The 25,942-nt window shown below is 43.3% G+C and overlaps 1 protein-coding gene across 3 annotated transcripts in view; it reads right to left on the bottom strand.

The window, feature by feature from the left end:
* The window catches only part of LOC115148918 (transmembrane protease serine 2), a 38,945-nt gene extending 23,515 nt beyond the window's left edge, over window positions 1-15,430 (bottom strand). For 2 of the 3 annotated variants that reach the window (XM_029691229.1, XM_029691231.1), the window contains exon 1: window positions 15,174-15,430. The gene's annotated coding sequence lies outside the window, so the exon portion shown is untranslated. Of the gene's footprint in view, window positions 1-1,527; window positions 1,633-15,173 lie in introns of those variants that run through there. The other variant, XM_029691230.1, reaches the window with a different exon arrangement.
* Between the last annotated feature and the right edge of the window lie 10,512 nt (window positions 15,431-25,942).

The raw sequence follows: 25,942 nt of genomic DNA, 5'->3' as shown, positions 1-25,942 counted from the left end.
CGCACCACCCTCTGGAGAGTCTTGCGGTTGAGGGTGGTGCAGTTGCCGTACCAGGCTGTGATACAGCCCGACAGGATGCTCTCGATTGTGCATCTGTAAGAGTTTGTCAGGGTTTTGGGTGACAAGCCAAACTTCTTCAGCCTCCTGAGGTTGAAGAGGCGCTATTGTGTCTTCTTCACAACACTGTCTGTGTAGATGGACCATTTCAGTTTGTCTGTGATGTGTACGCCCAGGAACTTAAAACTTTCCACCTTCTCCGCTGCTGTCCCTTTGATGTGGATAGGGGGTGCTCCCTCTGCTGTTTCCTGAAGTCCACGATCATCTCCTTTGTTTTGTTGACATTGAGAGGTTGTTTTCCTGACACCACACTCCGAGGGCCCTCACCTCCTCCCTGTAGGTTGTCTCGTTGTTGTTGGTGATCAAGCCCACTACTGTAGTGTCATCTGCAAACTTGATGATTGAGTTGGAGGCGTGCATGGCCACACAGTCGTGAGTGAACAGGGAGTACAGGAGAGGGCTGAGCACACATCCTTGTGGGGCCCCAGTGTTGAGGGTCAGCGAAGTGGAGATGCTGTTTCCTACCTTCACCACCTGGGGGCAGCCCGTCAAAGTCCAGGACCCAGTTGCACTAGGAGGGGTTGAGACCCAGGGCCTCCAGCTTGATGATGAGCTTGGAGGGTACTATGGTGTAGAATGCTGAGCTGTATTCACTGAACAGCATTCTTACATAGGTATTCTTTTTGTCCAGATGGGATAGGGCAGTGTGCAGTGCGATGGCGATTTCATCATCTGTGGACCTGTTGGGGCGGTATGCAAACTGAAGTGGGTCTAGGGTGGCCGGTAAGGTGGCGGTGATATGTTCCTTGACTAGCCTCTCAAAGCACTTCATGATGACAAGTGAGTGCTACAGGGCGGTAGTCATTTAGTTCAGTTATCTTTGCCTTCTTGGGTACAGGAACAATGGTATCCATCTTGAAGCATATGGGGACAACAGACTGGGATAGGGTGATTAAATATGTTCGTAAACACCAGCCAGCTGGTCTGCGCATGCTCTGAGGATGCGGCTAGGGATGCCGTCTGGGCCAGCAGGGTTAACATGTTTAAATGTTTTACTCACGTCAGCCACTGAGAAGGAAAGGGGGGGCCGCAGTATTTGTAGCGGGCGAAGAAGGTGTTTAGTTTGTCTGGAAGTGTGACGTCGGTATCAGTGACATTGCTGTTTTTGTTTTTGTAGTCCGTGATTTCCTGTAGACCCTGCCACATACGTCTCGTGTCTGAGCCTTTGAATTGAGACTCCACCTTGTCCCTCTACCGGCATTTCGCTTGTTTGATTTCCTTGCGGAGGAAATAACTACACTGTTAATATTCAGCCATATCACCAGACCTCTTTCCATGGTTAAATGCGGTTGATCGCGCTATCAGTATTTCACGAATGCCACCACCCATCCACAGTTTCTGGTTAGGGTAGGTTTTAATAGTCACAGTGGGTACGACATTTTCAATGTACTTATTTATAAACATACTCACCGAGTCAGCGTATAGATCAATGTCATTCTCTGAGGTTGACCGGAACATATTCCAGTCCGCGTGATCAAAACAATCTTGGAGTGTGGCTTCCGATTGGTCAGACCAGCTGTGAATGGTTCTCGTCACTGGTACATCCTGTTTGAGTTTCTTATTTGAAAGAAACGCACATCACAATTTAATAAGCGCTGTGTGACTAGCAATGCATCCCCATAAGAATTACCTCTGCAGCCACTTGTCCTCTTTACAAAGGACTTGACCATTCATATTTTATTATTTTCTGTAGTTCGATAGCTCATAGATTATGGCAGCATCCCAAATGGTACCCTATTCCCTATATAGTGCACTACCCTATGGGTCTACCCTAAGCCGGGACGAGCAAGATGGCATCATGGTCAGATTTGCCAAAGAGAGGGTGGGGGAGGGCTTTGTATGCATCAGGGAAGTTAGAGTAGCAGTGACCGAGAGTATTAGCCCTACTAGTTGTGCAATCAATATGCTGACAAAATTTAGGTAACGTTGATCTGAAATTAGCTTTGTTAAAATCCCCAGCTACAATAAATGCAGCCTCCGGGTATATAGTCTCCAGTTTACATAGAGTACAGTGAAGCTCCTTGAGGGCCGTCTTGTTATTCGCTTGGGGGGGGGGGGGGGGGGGGATGTACACAGCTGTGACTATAACTGACAAGAATTCTCTTGGTAGGTAGAATGGCCGACATTTGATTGTAAGGAATTCTAGTTCGGGTGAGCAGAAGGACTTGAGTTCCTGTTTGTTGTTATGATCACACCATGAGTTGTTAATCATAAAGCATGCACCCCCGCCCTTCCTCTTCCCAGAGAGGTGTTTATCTCTGTCGGCGCGATGCATGGAGAAGGACCGATTCTAACAACAAAGCCCAAGAGAGCCATGTTTCCGTGAAACAGACAATGTTACAATCTCTGTCTCTCTGGAAGGCAACCCTTGCTCAAATTTCATCTACCTTGTAGTCAAGAAACTGGATATTGGCGAGTAGTATGCTCGGGACCGGTGAGCGACGTGCCCGTTTACAAAGCCTGAGCAAAAGCCCACTCCGTCTGCCCCTTCTGCGTCGCTGTTGTTTTTGGTCAGCTGCTGGGATTAGATCCATTGTCCTGGGTCATGGTCCGAAGAGAGGATCTGCTTTGGGAAAGTCGTTGTTCTGGTCGTAATGTTGGTAAGTTGACGTTGCTCTGATATCCAATAGTTCTTTCCAGCTGTATGTAATAAGACTTAAGATTTCCTGGGGTAACAATGTAACAAATAATACATAAAAAAAAGAAATTCTGCATAGTTTCCTATGACCTAGACTGCCATCATCTGTAGGCCATACTACTCTTAAGGAAAGAGAGTATTTTTATAGTATTTTTTTAATAGTATTTTATACATTGTAGAATAATAGTGAAGACATCAAAACTATGAAATAGCACGTATGTAGTAACCAAAAAAGTGTTAAACAAATAAAAAAATATTTTATATTTGAGATTCTTCAAAGTAGCCACTTTGCCTCGATGACAGCTTTCCACAGTCTTGGCATTCTCTCAACCAGCTTCACGAGGGAGTCACCTGGAATGCATTTAAATTAACAGGTGTGCCTTGTTAAAAGTTCATTTGTGTAATTTCTTTCCTTCTTAATGCGTTTCAGCCAATCAGTTGTGTTGTGACAAGGTAGAGGGGTACACAGAAGATAAACCTATTTGGTAAAAGACCAAGTCCATATTATGGCAAGAACAACTCAAATAAGCAAAGAGAAACAACAGTCCATCATTACTTTAAGCCATGAAGGTTAGTCAACCTGGAGAATTTCAACAACTTTGAAAGTTTCTTCAAGTGCAGTTGCAAAAACCATCAAGCGCTTTGATTAAACTGGCTCTCATGAGGACTGCCACAGGAAGGAAGACCCAGAGCTACCTCTGCTGCTGAGCATATATTCATTAGAGTTAATTGCACCTCAGATTGCAACCCAAATAAATGCTTAAGAGTTCAAGTAACAGACACATCTCAACATCAATTGTTCAGAGAAGACTGCGTGAATCAGGCCTTCATGGTTGAATTGCTGCAAAGAAACCACTACAAAAGGACACCAATAAGAAAACTTGCTTGGGCCAAGAAACAATAGCAAAGGACATTAGACTGGTGGAAATCTGTCCTTTGGTCTGACAAGTCCAAATTTGAGATTTTTAGTTCCAACCGCTGTATCTTTGTGAGAGTAGGTGAATGGATTATCTCCACATGTGTGGTTCCCACCATGAATCATGGAGGGTGAGGTGGTGGTGTGGGGGTGCTTTGCTGGTGACACTGTCTGTGATTTATTTAAAATTCAAGACGCACATAACCAGCATGGCTAACAGCATTCTGCAGCGATATGCCGTCCTATTTGGTTTGCACATAGTGGGACTAGCATTTGTTTTTCAACAGAACAATGGCCAAAAACACCTCCAGGCTGTATAAGGGCTGTTTGACCAAGAAGGAGAGTGACGCTGCATCAGATGTGCTGGCCTCCACAATCACCCGACCTCAAACCATTTGAGATGGTTTGGGATGAGTTGGACCACAGAGTGAAGGAAAAGCAGCCAACAAGTGCTCAGCATATGTGGGAACTCCTTCAAGACTTTTGGAAAAGCATTCATCATGAATGCCAAGAGTGTGCAAAGCTGTTATCAAGGCAAAGGGTGGCTACTTTGTTTAACACTTTTTGTTACTACATGATTCCATATGTGTTATTTCATAGTTTTGATGTCTTCACAATTATTCTACAATGTAGAAAATGGTCAAAATTATGAAAAAACGGTACTGGTGCTGTATATTTTGTTATAGTATTTCCTTTAACATTTTTAATGATATCACAAAGTAACAATCAAACTGACAACAGTGTTATTTTAGGTCACTTCTGCTCATTCCCCACGTTCTATGTTGGAAATATTGTTCCATTATTTGCTTTAGAACGTGTTAGTTTCGGCGGGAAAATGTCTGTGTAGACAAAGGCATATTCCTTGGGTGAATTTGAAGAGGGAGACCCCTGACCAGTTCCCTTCTTCACCCTCTGTGGGTGAGATAGGGTCTGGTTGAAGTTATTTATTGCAAAGCTGATCTGACCTATTTGGATTCTTACAGGACAGTCATGACACACATCTGTTTTTAGGGGTAGGTTGTGCATTATGATCACTTCTGTGAGATTGAAACATACAGTATACGGTATTGTGGCTAACTCTGAGAAGGGTGTATAAAATGTCTCTATGAGAACAGAATCACTTCATAACCATGTTGTTCCTCTCTTTATAGGACGTTTGGATTCATATTGCATGGCAATCTCCCCTAACAATCTAGTTGTCATCTCTGCCAGGTCATGTGGGAATAATAACTAGACAACCATTCAAAACACCTGTGAAACCTGCATACTTATTTTTTTATTTAACCAGGCAAGTCAGTAAAAAACAAATTCTTATTTACAATGACAGCCTAGTGGGTTAACCTCCTTGTTCAGGGGCAGAACGACAGACTTTTACCTTGTCAGCTCAGGGATTCGATCTAGCAACCTTGCGGTTACTGGCCCAACACTCTAACCACTAGGGTACCTGCTGCCCTAAAGACCAACCTTCAAAATGAAAAAACATTGTGATAATAATGCATACAAAAAGATTTAACTGGGCAGTAGCCTAGAGTATATTTGTGTGCTTTTGAAGATTTTGTAGGATAAATTGCCAGAATCTTCAACCCTCACACCTGCTCCAATTCATTTACATTACCGTATATTACAAACTCTACAAGTAAGTTCATTACATTGTATGTTAAATTAATCAAATTTATTGGAAAGACTCCATGGTGGCCAAAGAAAATGACAAGACCACAAAGCTTCTGACCAATGAAAACAATAGCACTAGCACACTGTTGTCTAGGACCGGAAGTAGGCGGTCATCTGTCTCCCCAATGACCATACATTGGCCTTTTCTTAATTGCACACTCCTCGCATCCTCTCTCCTCGTCTCCTTCTCAAAACACATTGGATGAGGTCCCTCTCTGACCTTCCCCTCCAATGGGTTTTGAGAAGGAGATGAGGAGAGTGGACGCGAGGACGTGAGGAGTATGTCATTGAGAAAAGACCAGTTGAATGTAAAAATCACGTGCAATATATTGTTTACACTGTGACAGAAAAAAATACAAAAGCTACAAAAAATATATATATTATACAATTATTGTATACCTAAAAACCTCTCCTTCTTAGACTACATTTTAGTCATTTAGCAGATGTTCTTATCCAGAGTGTGCATACATTTTTCACACTTTTGTTTTCATACTGATCCCCATGGGAATCAAATTCACAGCACTGGCTTTACAAGTGACATGCTTTAGCAACTGAGCCACATAGGACCGCAATTACCTAAGTACATTCCCACATTCCCTAAATTAATTCAATAGAATGACGTGAAAAGATGGTGAAATAGTTGTTCATACTGTGTATACAAAGGCCCCGGGTTCTCTGGACATGTTAAGCCTTTCTTCTTGGCTGTTAATCAATAACCAGGCAAGGCATTATGACCAAGTTCTTGAGAGGATAGCTACACACAACAGGCCCTTGAAATGTCTACACACTGAAACTCTATGGCCTCAGGACTTTGATACACTACCTAAGTACTCAGTCAATATTTAACATGCCGTATGACTAAGTTCTCTGCCTGGAAAGAAGGGGAAACAATATATAGGCCTAATGGGACAGAACAATTTCAAATATCTTTGTCACTGGTGGGATGAACTTTTGCTTTCTTCTTTCAGTTAAATCAACTGGTTGTTTTATTTAATTAAACCATGGATGAGAGGTGACTGAGGTAATTAAATAAACGTTTTTACTGACAGCAAGTCAGTCCTAAGTTCCCTATGGCATGATGACCACGCATGAAACCTCAAAAAGACACACTGGCTACTTATCTCGCTTCCATCCTTCCAAAACGTGTCTCATTGACTCAACTATTGGAACGTGAGAAGCCTGGACTTTTGAGGCAATCTTGATAACAACAGACAGATTTTCTTTAGATCATTTGGAGGGAAGTGGTGGCCAAATGTTACAGTAGTTGTCATCCAGTGGAGGCTCCTCAGAGTAGGAAGAGGAGGACCATTCTCCTTCATTCTCCTTCCTCCTTTAAACAGTTACATTCTTTAGATAAAACTATATTAAATATATTCACGTCACAAAATTGAATAAAACACACTGTTTTGCAATGACGGTCTACGGCGCCTCAACAGCACTCCTATAAGGTAGTGCCATTGTGTAGCCGGAGAACAGCTAGCTTCCATCCTCCTCTGGGTACATTGACTTCATTACAAAACCTAGGAGGCTCATGGTTCTTACCCCCTTCTATAGACTTACACAGTAATTATGACAACTTCCAGAGGACGTCCTCCAAACTATCAGAGCTCTTGCAGCATGAACTGACATGTTGTCCACCCAATCAAAGGATCAGAGAATGAATCTAGTACTAAAAGCATAAGCTATAGCTAGCTAGTATTGCAGTGCATAAAATACACTGCTCAAAAAAAAGGGAACACTTAAACAACACAATGTAACTCCAAGTCAATCACACTTCTGTGAAATCAAACTGTCCACTTAGGAAGCAACACTGATTGACAATAAATTTCACATGCTGTTGTGCAAATGGAATAGACAACAGGTGGAAATTATAGGCAATTAGCAAGACACCCCCAATAAAGGAGTGGTTCTGCAGGTGGAGACCACAGACCACTTCTCAGTTCCTATGCTTCCTGGCTGATGTTTTGGTCACTTTTGAATGCTGGCGGTGCTTTCACTCTAGTGGTAGCATGAGACGGAGTCTACAACCCACACAAGTGGCTCAGGTAGTGCAGCTCATCCAGGATGGCACATCAATGCGAGCTGTGGCAAGAAGGTTTGCTGTGTCTGTCAGCGTAGTGTCCAGAGCATGGAGGCGCTACCAGGAGACAGGCCAGTACATCAGGAGACGTGGAGGAGGCCGTAGGAGGGCAACAACCCAGCAGCAGGACCGCTACCTCCGCCTTTGTGCAAGGAGGAGCAGGAGGAGCACTGCCAGAGCCCTGCAAAATGACCTCCAGCAGGCCACAAATGTGCATGTGTCTGCTCAAACGGTCAGAAACAGACTCCATGAGGGTGGTATGAGGGCCCGACGTCCACAGGTGGGGGTTGTGCTTACAGCCCAACACCGTGCGGGACGTTTGGCATTTGCCAGAGAACACCAAGATTGGCAAATTCGCCACTGGCGCCCTGTGCTCTTCACAGATGAAAGCAGGTTCACACTGAGCACGTGACAGACGTGACAGAGTCTGGAGACGCCGTGGAGAACGTTCTTCTGCCTGCAACATCCTCCAGCATGACCGGTTTGGCGGTGGGTCAGTCATGGTGTGGGGTGGCATTTCTTTGGGGGGCCGCACAGCCCTCCATGTGCTCGCCAGAGGTAGCCTGACTGCCATTAGGTACCGAGATGAGATCCTCAGACCCCTTGTGAGACCATATGCTGGTGCGGTTGGCCCTGGGTTCCTCCTAATGCAAGACAATGCTAGACCTCATGTGGCTGGAGTGTGTCAGCAGTTCCTGCAAGAGGAAGGCATTGATGCTATGGACTGGCCCGCCCGTTCCCCAGACCTGAATCCAATTGAGCACATCTGGGACATCATGTCTCGCTCCATCCACCAACGCTACGTTGCACCACAGACTATCCAGGAGTTGGCGGACGCTTGAGTCCAGGTCTGGGAGGAGATCCCTCAGGAGACCATCCGCCACCTCATCAGGAGCATGCCCAGGCGTTGTAGGGAGGTCATACAGGCACGTGGAGGCCACACACACTACTGAGCCTCATTTTGACTTGTTTTAAGGACATTACATCAAAGTTGGATCAGCCTGTAGTGTGGTTTTCCACTTTAATTTTGAGTGTGACTCCAAATCCAGACCTCCATGGGTTGATAAATTGGATTTCCATTGATTATTTTTGTGTGATTTTGTTGTCAGCACATTCAACTATGTAAAGAAAAAAGTATTTAATAAGATGATTTCATTCATTCAGATCTAGGATGTGTTGTTTAGGTGTTCCGTTTATTTTTTTGAGCAGTGTATGATGAGTAGTGGACTCAAAAAGAGAGACAATAGTTTAACAGTTTTGAACAAGATAGAGATGGAGTTGTTCATTTTTTTTCACTTTCACTTCCTTAGTTAGCAAATGCAGCTAGCTTGTTTAGCCTACTCGAACACCCTGCTCAGAGGGATGCTATGTTTTTTTCATGTTTTTTTTATTTATTATTTATTACAAAAAACACAAGGAAGGGGTAGCATTAAAATATTAGAACATGAAGGACAAACAATACAGCATCAAACATGTATCAGTCTTCCTGCAACAGAGCCATCCTTTTGTGTGAGGGTGTGTGTGCATGATAGTGATATAAAATATATGTCATAGTTTTCTTTTTCATGATCACAATCTTGTGAAACCCCAAACCTCCAAGGTCCCACCACAGTTCCACAATAGCTGTCCCTCAACCATTCGAGACCCCTCCCACAGTCCCCCCCGGGAGAAAAAAAACAAAGAAATACAATGAATTCCATTCCCCACCCCCAAGAACCCCCCAATGCACCAAAAACCAAGAGAATGAACTAAAGAGAAAAAAGGAAAAGACAGAAGAAAACAGCAAACAACAATGCAAAAAAAAAATACAAAAAAATAACAATAGGACATCAAGGACAACTGAAATCATAACAGCAATGCCTACTGTATATGTTTGTGTGCATGTCTGGCTCTATTACTTGTATGTGTGTGTTCTTGTATGTGTTTATTTGAATGAGAGTGTGTGTATATGCATGTGTACAAACACCTGCACGGCATCAGCCTCAGGCAAACCGGCATTAGTTGTAAGAACACTGCCACTTAGTGTCATTCAAATGTACTTTTATTATGTTTTATTTTGACTTTTTTCCCTTTATCTTTTGACCATCATTCTCTCTCTCACATAGCAACTCCACTCCCACTTGTCCCCAAGTGAGATATGACTAAGGAGTTAATCAGGGCAATTTTTCCATAAATAGACAGGTATTTACCTCTCCATGGTTGCAGGATCTTGTCGATTTTTACAAGTTTTCTTTTGAAATTCATTGTGGAGAGCTTATTTATATCTTGTGTGATATGAATACTGAGTATGTCTACTTCACCATCAGCCCATTTTATAGGTAAGCTGCAGGGTAATGTAAAAGTTGTATTTTTTAAGGATCCAATATGTAATATTGTACACTTATCACAATTAGGTTTTAGTCCAGAGAGTACAGAAACGTTATCGAGATCTTTAATGAGACATTGCAGGGATCTAGCTTGCGGACTTAACATAACACTTAAGTCATCGTCATACATGGACACCTTTGTTTTTAAGCCTTGGATTTCTAATCCTCTAATGTTGTCATTGGATCTGATTTTTATAGCTAGCATGTCGATGGCCATAACGAATAGATATGGTGACAGCAGACACCCTTGTTTAACTCCTCTTGACAATTCAAAACTCTCTGAGAAGTATCCGTTATTTACTATTTTACACCTGGGGTTGCTATACATTATTTTTACCCATTTTATAAGAGAGTTACCGAAATTGAAAAAATCCATGCATTTATAAATAAAATCCAGTCTTACTTTATCAAATGCCTTTTCAAAATCCACTATAAATACCATTCCTGGCTTCTTATATGTTTCATGATGTTCTGTTATTTCTAGTAGTTGTCGTATATTATCTCCAATGTATCGTCCATGTAAAAAACCTGTGTGATCAGGATGAACAATACCTGGAAAAACCCTTTAAATTCTGAGTGCTATGCATTTTGCTAGTATTTTTGCATCACAACATCACAACAGTGTAAGGGGCCTCCAGTTTTTTAGATAGACCGGGTCTTTATATTTGCCATCTGGGTCTTGTTTAAATAATAGAGAAATCAGACCTTCCTGCTGAGTACCTGACAGACTACCATTTCTATAGGAGTAGTTAAAACAATCTAACAATGGAGCTTTTAGTATATCAAAAAATACTTGATATACCTATACCGGTATGCCATCAAGCCCTGATGTTTTTCCAGACTGAAAGGATTTAATAGACTTAAAAAGTTCTTCCTCTGTAATTTGGCCTTCACACTGATCTTTCTGGACATTTGTTAATTTTCCATTTTTTACATTATTTGGAAAGAATTCCTTACCGTAATGAAAGTAATTTTTCTTCAAAAGTCTCAGTGTAAAATGTTCCCTGTAGTTGGATGAGATGGAAAAGAGAACATCTGCCTAAAATAATTAGCTTCCTCTTTTAAAATATCATTTGGAGAATCATAGATGACTCCGTCTTCAGTAACGAGTTTCTGCAAATTATTTTTGTTAGCGTTCCTGTATTGGAGATTCAGGAAGAATTTTGTGCATTTTTCTCCATATTTCATCCAGTTTTTGTATTTTTGTAATATATTACATTAGAATAAGTTCCTCAAGTTATTTTTGTTTTTCCTCTAACTTATTTTGTATCTCTGTAGTATCGTTTTTTGCTATCTACCTGTACTATTAGTTCATGGATTTCCCTTGTTAGTCTTGTTTCTTAAGCCAGAAACTGCTTTTTTATTATTGATGATGTCACGTCCTGACCATAGTAAGTTGTTATTTTCTATGGTAGAGTAGGTCAGGGCGTGACAGGGGGTGTTTGTCTGTTTTTGTATTTCTATGTTCAGTTTCTAGTTTTGTATTTCTATGTTGGTTTTTGTTTGGCATGACCTCCAATTAGAGGCAGCCGGTTGTCGTTGTCTCTAATTGGAGGTCATATTTAAGTTGATGTTTGTCCTACCTGTTTTGTGCGTGATTATTATTTTGTGAGTAGTGTTTGTTCCTCCTGCGTCACGGTTTGTTGTTTTGTCCTTCAGTTTATTTTGGTATTGCATTAAGTTTCACAGTCTAATAAATATGTGGAACAAAACAGACGCTGCATTTTGGTCCGATCATTTAGACAACCGTGACAGAATCACCCACCGCCAAAGGACCAAGCAGCGTGGAATGGAGCAGCGGGACAAATGGACTTGGGAGGAGATATTGGATGGGAAAGGACCCTGGAGGCAGGCTGGGGAATATCGCTGTCCGAAGGAGGAGATCGAGGCAGCAAGAGCGGAGCGACGATACTATGAGGCACTATATCCACCAAGAGGCAAGGACAAGAGGCAGCACCCAAAAACATTTTTTTGGGGGAACACGGACAGATTGGCTAAGGCGGTTTTAAGACCTGAGCCAACTCCCCGTGCTTACCGTGGGGAGCGAGTGACCGAGCAAGCACCGTGTTATGCGATGATGCGCACTGTATCGCAGTGCGCACTCACAGCCCGGTGTGCTCGGTGCAAGCTCCTCACCGTTGCTGTGCTAGAGTTGGCCGTCAGCCAGGAAGAAGTGCGCTGGCTCAGCGTATCTGGTCTCCAGTGCGTCTCTTCGGTCCAGGTTATCCTGCGCCTGCTCTACGCACAGTACCCCCCGTTCACCAGCACAGCCCAGTTCGTCCTGTGCCAGTGCTCCGCCCTTACTTGGCTCAAATAACCATCCAGCCAGGACGGGGTGTGCCAGCTCTAAGCTCCAGAGCTCCGGTGCGCCTCCGGAGCCCAGTACGTCCTGTGCCTCCTCCTCGCACTCGCCCTGAGGTGCGTGTTACTAGTCTGGCGCCTCCTATGCCAGCTCCACACATCAGGCCTCCAGTGCGCCTGCCCAGTCCGGGGTGTCCTGTTCCTGCTCCCCGCACTCGCCCTGAGGTGCGTGTTACTTGTCTGCCGCCTCCTATGCCAGTCCCACGCATCAGGCCTCCAGCGACGCTCCCCAGTCCGGAGCCTCCAGCGACGCTCCCCAGTCCGGAGCCTCCAGCGATGCTCTTCAGCCCGGAGCCTCCAGCGACGCTTCCCAACCCGGAGCCTCCAGTGACCGGAGCCTTCAGCGGTGGTCCGCGGCCCGGAGTCTTCAGCGGAGGTCTGCGGCCCGGAGTCTTCAGCGGAGGTCCGCGGCCCGGAGTCTTCAGCGGAGGTCTGCGGCCCGGAGTCTTCAGCGGCGGTCAGCGGCCCGGAGCCTTCACCGGCGGTCCGCGGCCCGGAGCCTTAAGTGGCGGTCCGCGGCCCGGAGTCTTCAGCGGCGGTCCGCGGCCCGGAGTCTTCAGCGGAGGTCTGCGGCCCGGAGTCTTCAACGGAGGTCTGCGGCACGGAGTCTTCAGCGGCGGTCGGCGGCCCAGAGTCTTCAGCGGCGGTCAGCGGCCCAGAGTCTTCAGCGGCGGTTGGCGGTCCAAAGCCTCCGGCGATTATCCATGGTCTGGTTCCTCCAGACACACAGAAGCGGGGGGATCAGCGGGCGGGGGGTACTACGCCCGGAACCAGAGCCGCCGCCATCGACATTAGTCACCCACCCTACCCTCCCTTTGTGTTTTTTTGGGGGGGGGTTGTTGTTTGGTGGGGTTCTGTTGTTGTTTTTGTAGGTGCGGTCGGAGTCTGCACCTTTGGGGGGGTACTGTCACGTCCTGACCATAGTAAGTTTTTATTTTCTATGGTAGAGTAGGTCAGGGTGTGACAGGGGTGTTTGTCTGTTTTTGTATTTCTATGTTCAGTTTCTAGTTTTGTATTTCTATGTTGGTTTTTGTTTGGCATGACCTCCAATTAGAGGCAGCCAGTTGTCGTTGTCTCTAATTGGAGGTCATATTTAAGTTGATGTTTGTCCCACCTGTTTTTGTGGGTGATTATTATTTTGTGAGTAGTGTTTGTTCCTCCTGCGTCATGGTTTGTTGTTTTGTCCTTCAGTTTATTTTGGTATTGCATTAAGTTTCACAGTCTAATAAATATGTGGAATGAAACAGACGCTGCATTTTGGTCCGATCATTTAGACAACCGTGACAGATGAATATTGAATTGAATGACCCCTAAAGTACATTTAAAGGTATCCCAAACAATAAGGGGATTTGCTGAACCTATATTATACTGGAAAAATTCAGTTATAAATTATTTTGTCTTAGTTAAAAATAAGTTGTCCTCCAGTAAACTTTGATTAAATTTCCAATATCTCCGTCCACGTGGAAAATCTATAAGAGTTATGTGAATGCCAATTAGGTGATGATCCGATCGCATTCTGTCTCCTATTAAACTTTTTTCTCTCTTTGATGAAAGAGAGAAAGAGACAAGAAAGTCGTCAAGACTAGCTTGATTAAGTCTCTTCCATGTATATCTCACTAGGTCAGGGTTTTTTAGTCTCCAAATATCCACTATTTATAATGTGTCCATAATATTTGTGATTTCCTTAAGGGCACGGTGATGATAGTTTGTAGAGTGATTACCTTTACGGTCCATTGAGGTACTTAACACTGTGTTATAGTCTCCTACTATAATGATTAGATCATGTGTTGCCTGTAAGTTCAATAAATTGGTATAAATGTTTTCGAAGAAGTGTGGATAATCCTGATTTGGACAATATAGATTAATGAGCCAAATCTCTTTTTCGTCCACTTTCACATTCAAAAGGATCCACCTTCCTTGCGAATGATTCATGATTATTTGCACATTCAGATCAACATTTTTGTTAATTAATATCATCACACCCTTTGAGTTCCTTTGTCCATGACAGAAAATTATTTCACCACCCCATTCCTTTTTCCACGCAACTTCATCTAAGGATGTAGAGTGAGTTTCCTGTAAACAGTATATGTTATATTCCTTTTCTTTTAGCCATGTAAAGACTGCTCTTCTTTTTTTATAATCTCTCAACTCGTTTCAATTATAACTAGTTATACTTATTTCACCCCTTACCATAACTAGATACTATTCTCAGGTTAAATTGACCATAATTAGTGCTTGTAAAGTTACTGCCATCAGAGGTATTATGAAGGTCAAAACTAGAGCTTTCAAATGTCTGATATTTAGAATTCAAGAAATAGGTTCTAGCAATATTTTTTTATACCCTTGCCTGTTTGCCTGTGAGCCAATGCCACAGATGTTAGAAAATTGAGACAAATGATGTGTGTTACAAATCTGAGTAGGTTGATGTGTATGAGAGTGTGTATGATGTCTGTATAAGAGTAAGACTATAATGTGATGTCCAAATAAATAATAACTGCCAATTAGCATGTTTGAGTGTCTATGTGTGTAACATGTAGTGCGTGTAGCCTTAATATTCATAATTGTAATCCATATTGTATCACCATCATAGTTGCATCATAGTTACCTTAAACATAATTGAAAAACACATCCCAGCATTTGCATAGCAATTGACGTTTCACATGATCATGAAAGAGACCTTGCATTACTCTAGAGACGGCTTCACTACAGTACAAATGTATTCCGTACAATATGTTATTATTCCCCAATGCCCCTATTTTGATATCTTCCCCTTGCTTGTTGGAAACATATAGAAACTTGTAGACAAATACATAAAAAAGATAGACAAACAATAAACACATTAAATTATAAAACAGTTCTCAACAATAGAGAGAGAGGGAGAGAAGAGAAGAGAAAAGAGAGAAAGAGAGAGTGAGATCAGGTGTGTGTATGTATAAGTCCGTATGTGTAAGCAAGCATGTAGTTGAGTACGTGTGTGTTCATATCCACTTCATAATGTTCAGATATTTTAAACAGTTCCCATACCTTCTTTTTTTTCATAACCTGAAGTCCCTGTAGAATTTAGTACAGCCACGGTGTTATGGAGCTGTCTCGGAATAGCTGTCCATCTATAAAGAGTTTGTCCACAATGATAAAGGTACGCCTACCATCCATCCTTTGTTGTCGTTGTACCGGATACAGTCTCTTACGACGTTCATTTATCTCCTTTGGAAATTGGTCATTGAGACCAAATTTGGTCCCTTTAAGCTCCCTTCCTCTGCTTTTGATCAGCTCCTTTTGTTGGTAGTGTTCAAATGTTGCGATGATCGGTCGGGGACCCTTGGTCCTGTCGCTCCGAGCTCCAAGTCTGTGTACTCGGTGGAAAGCCACCTTGTTTACAGTCTCTATAGGAAGTTTCAATCCGGATTTCATGAATTCTTGAGAGGTTATTGAGAGGATAGCTACACACAACAGGCCCTTGAAATGTCTACACACTGAAACTGTATGGCCTCAGGACTTTGATACACTACCTAAGTACTCAGTCAATATTTAACATTCCGTATGACTAAGTTCTCTGCCTGGAAAGAAGGGGAAACAATATGGGACAGAACAACTTGACATATCTTTGGCATTGGTGAGATGAACTTTTGCTTTCTTCTTTCAGTTAAATCAACAGGTTGTTTTATTTAATTAAACTATGGATGAGAGGTGACTGAGGTAATGAAATAAATGTTTTTACTGACAGCAAGTCAGTCCTAAGTTCCCTATGGCATGATGACCACGCATGAAACCTCAAAAAGAAACACTGGGCTACTTATCTCGCTTCCATCCTTCCAAAACTTGTCTCATTGACTCAACTATTGGAACGTGAGAAGCCTGGACTTTTGAGGCAATCTTGATAACAACAGACAGATTTTCTTTAGATCATTTGGAGGGAAGTGGTGGCCAAATGTTACAGTAGTTGTCATCCAGTGGAGGCTCCTCAGAGGAGGAAGAGGAGGACCATTCTCCTTCATGAATTTCATAAAAATAAAATTTTTAAAACATTTAAAAAGTTATATTCTTTAGATAAAACTATATTAAATATATTCACGTCACAAAATAATTGAATAAAACACACTGTTTTGCAATGAAGGTCTACAGGAGCCTCAACAGCACTCCTATAGGGTAGCGCTATTGTGTAGCCAGAGGACAGCTAGCTTACGTCCTCCTCTGGGTACATTGACTTCAATACAACACCTAGGAGGCTCATGGTTCTTACCCCCTTCCATAGACTTACACAGTAATTATGACAACTTCCAGAGGATGTCCTCCAACCTATCAGAGCTCTTGTAGCATGAACTGACATGTTGTCAACCCAATCAAAGGATCAGAGAATGAATCTAGTTCCAAAAGCGTAAGTGTTACGTTCCCCAGTTTCTGTGTTGTGGTTTTGTATGTTTGTATTTCAGGATGGCTTCCTGAAATTCCCCCAAGCTGCTGATTGGTCGGCCCCATTTGATGATTGGAGCTGACCCCGCCCTCTCGTCAGAAACAGCTGTCTTCAATTACCGACTCCTTTTCCAGCTATATAAGCCAGTGTTCTGCTGCTGAGAGGGAGATGATGAGTGTGTCCTGTCTTGGTTGTGGCTGAGAGACAGGTTTTGTTAAGTATTTTTGTAGCTGCTGATTTGAGGTATGTGTGTGCCAATAGAACTGTGTTTTTGATTCTTGAAATTGTTTAATTACGTTTGGATTATTCTGTTTCATTTGTTCCCGGGGGGAAGGGGAAGGCACCTAGGGAGTGCTTAGGCAAGAGGCCTGCGGGCATACATAACCCGTAGTATTCACTGTCTATGCACACTAGGTAAGACCTGGGCGGACCACCCCCTGTGTTTTGGTTAGCGCACCAGGTGGCGCTAAGTAGTGGGTAGGCAGGTAAGGTAGGAGAGGGGGCTTTGATATTTACTTTCTTTGCTTTGGTTCCGTCAAGCCCTTTTTCCCCAAAAATACCGTGTGATGGAATAAATTCCTAGTAAATGGTAAATTCTCTGCCTTTTGTCATCCTTACTCGCACCTACAGTCTCATACGTCTTTCACTCCACGGGAAGTTGAGTTGTAGCAGGGTGTTGCATTCCCTCTTCCTAGAGGTGTGCGTAACAATAAGCTACAGCTAGCTAGCACTGCAGTGCATAAAATGTGATGAGTAGTTGACTCAAAGAGAGAGACAATAGTTTAACAGTTTTGAACACGATTGAGATAGAGTTGGTCCCTTTTTTTCACTTCACTTAGCTAGCAAATGCAGCTAGCTAGTTCAGCCTACTCAAACACCCTGCTCAGAGGGATGCTATGTTAGCTAGCTGGCTATGACTATCCAACACAACACTGGAACTCTTCCAAGTCAAGGTAAGCTTTTGATTTTACTAATTTATTGCCACCGGGGTCCGCTGGTGTAACTGCTAAACTGCTTACTGACTCTACACTGTATTGTTACTGCATTACTGTAGCGGGTTTACTAACGCTTTAGTTCTATTAGCTGTGTTGACTATGACGTTACTTTAGCTAATATGGTGACAACGATGTATCCTGTGTGTAGCGGTTATATGGTTTGACTTGGAAAGTTTTTTTCGCCTGGTCACATAGAGCTGATGTGTTGTGCATTGAAGTCCACAAACGAGAAGATGTGAGAAGGAATACAATGTTGCTGCTATAAAAGTGAACTGTGTTTACGCATAATCATGGGTCTATTCATTCCACCGATTCTATTAAAATGGTTATTAAACGGGGATAAACATACCTGTCTGTCCATGTGCCACTGTTTGTCACCTAAATAATTTCTCTCAACCTGTGTGCGCCTATGTTGTAAACGTTCATGCATAGGCTAGGTTGTAGCAACCTCATGATGGGTATACTGTAGGGAAAATGTTAGTATCATGTAGTATCCTAAACCTATCGATGTTACATTGAATTGGGTGAATGGAATATGAATGACAGTCATCCAATATCCTGTAATAGAAATAAGGTCATGCTTATGATAAACAGCACTATTGTCATTGAGATGTCTGAGATGCAATCATCTTTACCACAATAAACCATATAATACTGACAATAGAAATGTACATTGAACTGCACATCTAAAAAGCCAAAGGCATATAACCTTGCCAATCACTGCCTTAGTGTTCAGAAGGCTAAGCCAAATATAATTAATTACATTATGCATTTAAAAACTGTGGCTAAGCGCTCTGTGACTATTGAAGAGGCAGACAGACCACTACGTCATCCCTTTGTGGACAAACACCCAACAACAGCAGGACAAACATCCCAACAACAGCAGGACAAACATCCCAACAACAGCAGGACAAACACCCAACAACAGCAGGACAAACATCCCAACAACAGCAGGACAAACATCCCAACAACAGCAGGACAAACATTTTACATTCTAAAATAAATCTGAAATGTAACATACTATTTTTGCCATAATTTTGATTTCTTCAAGGTTCTCTGAAGGCCACGGCTTAGAAATACCTCCAATGGCTTAGTAATGCTTCTTACCTTATCATAATAAAAAAATATGTTGCAAGGATATGAAGTTTTGCGTTTATATTGCTTTTATTATTGTCAACCTCGTGAATGAGACCCAATCGTAATATACGAAGTTGTATACACAACAGCCGGACCGGTTAATCACAGTAAAAAATCATTAGCAGCACCACGCGACATTCTAAGAACTATGTTTTACTCTCGTTGATTTCTATGTAATGGTATGTAATTGACATGTTAAATAAAGGTTCGATAAAAATATGGGTCTAGTTGCAGGCAGAAATATTACGTGTATAACATTTAAAACTATACTGAACAAAAATATTTAAGCAACATGTAAATTGTTGATCCCATGTTTCATGAGCAGAAATAAAATATCACAGAAATTTCCCATATGCACAAAAAGCTAATCTCAAATTTGGTCCACAAATTGCTTACAATTGTGTTAGTGAGCATTTCTCCTTTGCCAAGATAATCCATCCACCTGACAGGTGTGGCATATTAAGAAGCTGATTAAACAGCATGATCATTACACAGGTGTACCGTGTGCTGGGGACAATAAAAGGCCACTCTAAAATGTGCAGTTTTGTCACACAGCACAATGCCACAGATTTCTCAAGTTGAGGGAACATGCAATTGGCATGCTGACTGCAGGAATGTCCGCCAGAGCTGTTGCTAGAGAATTTAATGTTCATTTCTCTACCATAAGCCACCTCCAACGTCGTTTTAAGAGAACTGGCCTCACAACCGCAGCCCACGTATAACCAACCACGCCAGCCCAGGACCTCCAAATCCGGCATCTTTACCTGCGGGGTCGTCTGAGTCCAGCCAACCAGACAGCTGATGAAACTAAGGAGTATTTCTGTCTGTAATAAAGCCATTTTGTGGGGAAGAACTCATTCTGATTGGCTCCCCAGTGGGTGGGCCTACGCACTCCCAGGCTCACCCATGGCTGTGCCCCTGCCTAGTCATGTGAAATCAATAGATTATGGCCTAATTTATTTATTTCAATTGGCTGATTTCCTTATATGAACTGTAACTCAGAAATTGTTGCACGGTGCATTTATATTTTTGTTCAGTATATATCAAAACTGTCCTGCAAGTCAGCAACCTACAGTGGGGGAAAAAAGTATTTGATCCCCTGCTGATTTTGTACGTTTGCCCACTGATAAAGAAAGGATCAGTCTATAATTTTAATGGTAGGTTTATTTGAACAGTGAGAGACAGAATAACAACAAAAATATCCAGAAAAACACATGTCAAACATGTTATAAATTGATTTGCATTTTAATGAGGGAAATAAGTATTTGACCCCCTCTCAATCAGAAAGGGAACACTAAAATAACACATCCTAGATCTGAATTAAATACTTTATGCTTTACATAGTTGAATGTGCTGACAACAAAATCACACAAAAATAATCAATGGAAATCCAATTTATCAACCCAGGGAGGTCTGGATTTGGAGTCACACTCAAAATTAAAGTGGAAAACCACACTGCAGGCTGATCCAACTTTGATGTAATGTCCTTAAAACAAGTCAAAATGAGGCTCAGGAGAGTGTGTGGCCTCCACGTGCCTGTATGACCTCCCTGCAATGCCTGGGCATGCTGCTGATGAGGTGACGGATGGTTTCCTGAGGGATCTCCTCCCAGACCTGGACTAAAGCATCCGCCAACTCCTGGACAGTCTGTGGTGCAACGTGGCGTTGGTGGATGGAGCGAGACATGATGTCCCAGATGTGCTCAATTGGATTCAGGTCTGGGGAACAGGCGGGCCAGTCCATAGCATCAATGCCTTCCTCTTGCAGGAACTGCTGACACACTCCAGCCACATGAGGTCTAGCATTGTCTTGCATTAGGAGGAACCCAGGGCCAACCGCACCAGCATATGGTCTCACAAGGGGTCTGAGGATCTCATCTCGGAACCTAATGGCAGTCAGGCTACCTCTGGCGAGCACATGGAGGGCTGTGCGGCCCCCCCAAAGAAATGCCACCCCACACCATGACTGACCCACCGCCAAACCGGTCATGCTGGAGGATGTTGCAGGCAGCAGAACGTTCTCCACGGCGTCTCCAGACTCTGTCACGTCTGTCACATGTGCTCAGTGTGAACCTGCTTTCATCTGTGAAGAGCACAGGGCGCCAGTGGCGAATTTGCCTATCTTGGTGTTCTCTGGCAAATGCCAAACGTCCTGCACGGTGTTGGGCTGTAAGCACAAACCCCACCTGTGGACGTTGGGCCCTCATACCACCCTCATGGAGTCTGTTTCTGACCGTTTGAGCAGACACATGCACATTTGTGGCCTGCTGGAGGTCATTTTGCAGGGCTCTGGCAGTGCTCCTCCTGCTCCTCCTTGCACAAAGGCGGAGGTAGCGGTCCTGCTGCTGGGTTGTTGCCCTCCTACGGCCTCCTCCACGTCTCCTGATGTACTGGCCTGTCTCCTGGTAGCGCCTCCATGCTCTGGACACTACGCTGACAGACACAGCAAACCTTCTTGCCACAGCTCGCATTGATGTGCCATCCTGGATGAGCTGCACTACCTGAGCCACTTGTGTGGGTTGTAGACTCCGTCTCATGCTACCACTATATTGAAAGCTCCGCCAGCATTCAAAAGTGACCAAAATATCAGCCAGGAAGCATAGGAACTGAGAAGTGGTCTGTGGTCACCACCTGCAGAACCACTCCTTTATTGAGGGTGTCTTGCTAATTGCCTATAATTTCCACCTGTTGTCTATTCCATTTGCACAACAGCATGTGAAATTTATTGTCAATCAGTGTTGCTTCCTAAGTGGACAGTTTGATTTCACAGAAGTGTGATTGACTTGGAGTTACATTGTGTTGTTTAAGTGTTCCCTTTATTTTTTTGAGCAGTATATATCAAATGGTCTATGATAATGCAGGTTGTTGACATGAAAGAAAACAATATGTTTTGACTTGGTTACTTCGTACGCATGGACATGTTCTTGAAAAGCTAGAGTAATTAAAGGCACAGTGAGCAGCAACACTTTGCCATTTCATTATCAAAACAGAATCAATTTGATAAAACAGGCATTTCAGATTCAATTTTACCACAGATAACCAGGCCTAGGCGGTAAACAAAGCCATGGTATTTAACCCAGTGCACTTTCATAAATCAAATCAAACTATATTTGCCAGAAGCGCCAAATACAACAAGTGTAGACTTTACCGTGAAATGCTTACTTACAAGCCCTTAACCAACAGTGCAGTTCAAGAAGAAGAAAATATTTACCAAGTAGGCTACATTAAAAAGTAATAATAAAAAGTAACACAATAAGAATAACAATAATGAGGCTATATACAGGGGGCGCCGGTACCGAGTCAGTGTGCAGGGGTAAAGGCTAGTTGAGGTAATCTGTACATGTACTAAGTGGGGGTGAAGTTACTATGCGTAGGTAACAAAACAAAAGTAGCAGCAATGTACGAGGGGGAGGTGCGTGTGTCAATGTAAATTGTCCGGTGGTGATTTTTATGAATTGTTCAGCAGTCTAATGGCTTGGGGGTAGAAGCTGTTGAGGAGCCTTTTGGTCCTAGACTTGGCGCTCCGGTACCGCTTGCCGTGCGGTAGCAGAGAAAACAGTGGGTGACTGGAGTCTCTGACAATTTTATGGGCTATCCTCTGGCACTGCCTGGTGTAGAGGTCCTGGATGGCAGGAAGCTTGGCCCCAGTGATGTACTGGGCCATTCGCACTTCCCTCTGTAGCTCCTTACGGTCAGATGCCGAGCAGTTGCCATACCAGGCAGTGATGCAAATGGTCAGAATGCTTTCCATGGTGGAGCTGTAGAACCTTTTGAGGATCTGGGGACTATGCCAAATCTTTTCAGTCTCCTGAGGGGAATAGGTTTTGTCGTGCCCTCTTCACGACTGTCTTGGTATGTTTGGACCATGATCATTCGTTGGTGATGTGGACACCAAGGAACTTGAAACTCTTGACCCGTTCCACTACAGCCCCGTCGATGTTAATGGGGGCCTGTTCGGCACCCATTGTCCTGGAACCACATTGCCAATTCTCTGACCTCCTCCCTACAGGCCATCTCATCGTTGTAGGTGATCAGGCCTACCACTGTTGTGTTGTCAGCAAACTTAATGATGGTGTTGGAGTCGTGTTTGGCCACACAGTCGTGGGTGAACAGGGAATACAGGAGGGGACTAAGTACACAACCCTGAGGGGCCCAAGTGTTAAGGATCAGCGTGGCAGACGTGTTGTTGCCTACTCTTACCATCTGGGGGCAGCCCGTCAGGAAGTCCAGGATCCAGTTGCAGAGGGAAGTGTTTAGTCCCAGAGTCCTTAGCTTAGTGATGAGCTTCAGCTGTTATTGACAAAAAGACACACACCTCCACCCCTCATCTTACCAGAGACAGCATCTCTGTTCTTTCGGGGAATGGAAAATCCCGCCAGCTCTATTGTCCGTTTCTTCGTTCAGCCACGTCTCGGTGAAACATAAGATGTTACAGTTTTCAATGTCCCATTGGTAGGATAATCTTAATAGTAGATCATCAATTTTATTTTCCAACGATTGCACGTTAGCAAGGAGAATGGAAGGAATTGGGAGTTTTCCGGGGATGCAAATCCCAGATCTGGATCTGGGCCTGTTCCAGTGAAAGCAGGATATCCTTCTCATCGGACTCTGTATACATCAATGATGTCGCTCTTGCTGCTGGTGAGTCTCTGATCCACCTCTACGCAGACGACACCATTCTGTATACTTCTGGCCCTTCTTTGGACACTGTGTTAACAACCCTCCAGACGAGCTTCAATGCCATACAATTCTCCTTCCGTGGCCTCCAACTGCTCTTAAATACAAGTGAAACTAAATGCATCCAATTTGTTGAGTAGAGTGTTGGAGGCTATTTTGCAAATGACATCGCCGAAGTCAAGGATCGGTAGGAAGGTCAGTTTTACAAGGGTATGTTTGGCAGCATGAGTGAAGGATGCTTTGTTGTGAAATAGGAAGCCAATTCTAGATTTCATTTTGGATTGGAGATGCTTAATGTGAGTCTGGAAGGGGAGTTTACAGTCTAACCAGACACCTAGGTATTTGTAGTTGTCCACATATTCTAAGTCAGAACCGTCCAGAGTAGTGATGCTGGACGGGCAGGCAGGTGCGGGCAGCAATCGGTTGAAGAGCATGCATTTAGTTTTACTTGCATTTAAGAGCAGTTGGAGGCAACGGAAGGAGAGTTGTATGGCATTGAAGCTCGTCTGGAGGTTAGTTAACACAGTGTCCAAAGAAGGGCCAGAAGTATACAGAATGGTGTCGTCTGCGTAGAGGTGGATCAGAGACTCACCAGCAGCAAGAGCGACATCATTGATGTATACAGAGAGGACAGTCGGCCCAATAATTAAACACTGTTGCACCACCATAGAGACTGCCAGAGGTCCAGACAACAGGCCCTCCGATTTGACACACTGAACTCTATCAGAGTAGTTGTTGGTGAACCAGGCGAGGCAGTCATTTGAGAAACCAAGGCTGTTGAGTCTGCCGATAAGAATGTGGTGATTGACAGAGTCAAAAGCCTTGGCCATGTCGATGAAAACGGCTGCACAGTAATGTCTCTTATCGATGGCGGTTATGATATCATTTAGGACCTTGAGCGTGGCTGAGATGCACCCATGACCAGCTCTGAAACCATATTGCATAGCAGAGAATGTACGGTGGGATTAGAGCTAAAACACTAATATTTGTGTAAACTCTACATAGTTGTGTTCTGTGGGTGTCACTGAGTAGGCTGATACCCCATTTCATGGGTGCACAATCCATAGGTCAGGCTGTAAATTGCAATATGAATGTCCAGTATACACAATAGACTGACTGGAAAGGTGGTTTCCCACAGTCAAGTCCTGCAATAAGAGCTAAGACTCTAATATGTGTGTAAACTCTACGTAGTTATGTTCTGTGGGTGTCATTGAGTGGGCTGATACAACATTTCATGGGTGCAGGTTAGGCTGTTAGGCTGTAGTGCATATAAGTATGCCTCCAATACAATTCTGAATTCAAATACATCCAAAGTGTGTTCTACAGATTTGTCAAATTAACTAATAATTGTCTTCTGTTTAATTTATATAACAACATTCCAACCTTGTTTAGCATTATCTAGTCCAATTGTGGCATGTTTTCGAAAATGTTATTCTTTTGCATCAGTTTCGATAGGGCCTTTTCTTTTAAAGGCAAACCGCCAATTCCACTGTTGTTGCTCACGACACACCGGTAAGGGACTCGACCAAGCACAGAGCCAATCCAATGGACCAATCAGGGCGAGAGGTGTGTGTGGAAAATGTGTTATGTCAATGTGCATTGTGGTCATTGTAGTCAGTGATGTTGTAGACAAAATATGATTGTAGACTTGTAGTTCTAGAAACGTTCCATCTTAAGAAAAGCGCTCTCTTTTAGACATTCGAAGTAAACAAGAATGGACAGGATTCATGAACATTATTCCTTTGCCATTCATTCAATGCAAAGTCTCTCCTGACTTTTACTTAAATAATATTATATTAATGATATCTGTGCCATTGGCAATTTTAGGATGTAAATCTTGGTGGGGCAAACAAACAAAAGTTTTAAATGCATGCCAGCGAAGCCACAACACAACACTAAACAATACATGAATTGCACTATAACGGTGACAAAAGGTGCCCACAAACTGTTAGGGCCTACACAAAGCTGTGCCAACAGCAGAGCTTTCTTTTCAGCACCATGGAGTGAATCCATACAACTGCTACACCTGGCTATCACCGTAGCCTTGTCTGGCAGCAAAACAGTTCATTCAGCCTCATTTACTGCCTTTTAAAAAACAGCTGATATGGCTGACTTGCTTAAACAAATGTGGTTTCTACTGACAATTGAGATGTACAAACTATGGCATAAGGGGACGGCGGATAAGAGGCAATCCATAATTTAAATTAAGATATTAACGAGCGAGCTAGGACGGACGTAGTCAATTTAACTATTTGTTCAGCACTTTTCAAATGTACAGCAACAGAATTCAGGACATGGGCCGTTCTTACAGTATTCTCCCTGTACACCAAGTCAGGTGGATAAAGAAAGGGAGCATTTAAGCAAACAATGAAAGCTCTTACAATATTCGATGATGACATTTCTCTAAAACAGGCTATAGGCTACATGTGCACCACCAAGTCAGAACAGTAGGCTAAGTTATGAGGGGGAAAGGGACCAAATTATTAGGGTGAGGCACATGGGCTACTAACAGCTTACTGCACAACATACACTTTGTATTACTTTCTTAGTGGGTGAGGCACATGGTCCACTAAC

This window comes from Salmo trutta, chromosome 15 (assembly GCF_901001165.1).
Source record: "Salmo trutta chromosome 15, fSalTru1.1, whole genome shotgun sequence".
Lineage (NCBI taxonomy): Eukaryota > Metazoa > Chordata > Actinopteri > Salmoniformes > Salmonidae > Salmo > Salmo trutta.
The sequence above is the reverse complement of the archived record's forward strand: the minus strand, read 5'-3'. Positions and strand labels throughout refer to the sequence as shown.